Source organism: Ostrea edulis, chromosome 2, assembly GCF_947568905.1.
Source record: "Ostrea edulis chromosome 2, xbOstEdul1.1, whole genome shotgun sequence".
NCBI classification, from domain to species: Eukaryota; Metazoa; Mollusca; class Bivalvia; order Ostreida; family Ostreidae; genus Ostrea; species Ostrea edulis.
Window position 1 is genome coordinate 87,137,992 of NC_079165.1, and position 1,477 is coordinate 87,139,468.

Consider the following 1,477-nt stretch of genomic DNA (forward strand, 5'->3'; position numbering starts at 1 on the left):
GCTTGATGTGATACATTGCATGCTGGGACGGAAGGTGAAACGTAATGCTGTATTTATTTGTTTTGTTTTAAACACATGTATTCATCAATACATCTGATATCTGCGCATGTGTTAGATTTGCTATCTGACATGGGAGACCGGTATCGACATCTAATCAGCGTACAACACTGGCTTGACCTCCGACTTGTGGACAAAGAAGGTTATAGGTTGCACATAGTACAGATATGCTCTACGAATTATCAAGCGTACTTACATCTATGGGTTTTTTTTTCTTTTGGATATTACTTTGCTTTTGTGTGTAAAAAGATAAATGAATTAGATCCAGTTCCTGTTACAAAGATACACAAAATCAGCCGATTTTCACTAGAGTTTCCATGGTCATGTCTGACGCAGTGTAGTGATGCTTTCAGCATGACTCAGTCTCGATTTGTTTTTAAAAATGAAAAAAAATATAGATGATAGAAACGGCAATTAGACACGACAACCATCTTGCTAGATGAAGGAGGTGCGTACAAATCGCCACTCAAACATTTCCAGACCAATAGTATATCGTCTGGCTTCTGAGTTCAACATCAGCCACAAATACGTGTCTATTTTTATCGATAAAATTCTCGTGTTAATGAATTCCCTGTTTACCACAAACGGATGGTTACTCTGGGAATTTGTTATACAATTCTTTTATTTTGTGAACGCTCTAAATTTGCAGTCCAATTTTGTCTTGATCCATACACACATAATTTAAATATATGTATTTGTAACTATATATTATATATATACACACACCTATCAATATACTACAATGCTAACACATAATGCTATTCATAGGATATAAATTATGATTAAACAATAATTTGCACTTTCTATATATCTTTCTCACAAATCCTTCAATATATGTAATGGAATTCATAACATTACATGTAAATTAAGGCAAAACGCATTTTGTATTTTTTTCTGACATTTAATAAATGTCAACATATTGTACTATACCTCGGAAACCTCCAGGTGTTCGTCAAAATCAACTGATATTTACAATCCATGTGATTTCAAGAACGCTCAAAACGTTCTTACCATTTTTAGTCATATAAAGTAATCGATCGAATTCATTCACGTAAATCTTTATCTTCTAATTCTGTATGGAAACAAGACTCTGAAACATTTAAGAACACCCATAATCTTTATGTTAATATACATACCATTCAAAGAAATTAAAAACAATCACAGTATAAATAACACTTTGTGCAAAAATTTCAAAAGTTTTGATCATCAGCGGGCCGCCATTTTGTATTACTAGGCAACGCTAAACCAATCAACAAGTTCAGCATCACCTAATCTGGAGACGCCCCACGATCGGGCATCTTCGACAAACTCCGACAAGGCTTTCGTTCTCCGACGCTGAGCCCGATTCCTAATACGTTTAGAGGCGATACCCATATATGGCATCTTTGTTAGTCAACCTGACTTGATTCTAGGAAACTGA

The 1,477-nt window shown here is 34.7% G+C and overlaps 1 protein-coding gene across 1 annotated transcript in view; it reads left to right on the forward strand.

The window, feature by feature from the left end:
* The first annotated feature begins 1,322 nt into the window (after positions 1-1,322).
* Positions 1,323-1,477, forward strand: part of LOC125678595 (actin, adductor muscle) — a 2,910-nt gene continuing 2,755 nt past the window's right edge. The window contains exon 1 of the mRNA XM_048917162.2: positions 1,323-1,477. This exon is cut by the window's right edge and continues 260 nt beyond it. The gene's annotated coding sequence lies outside the window, so the exon portion shown is untranslated.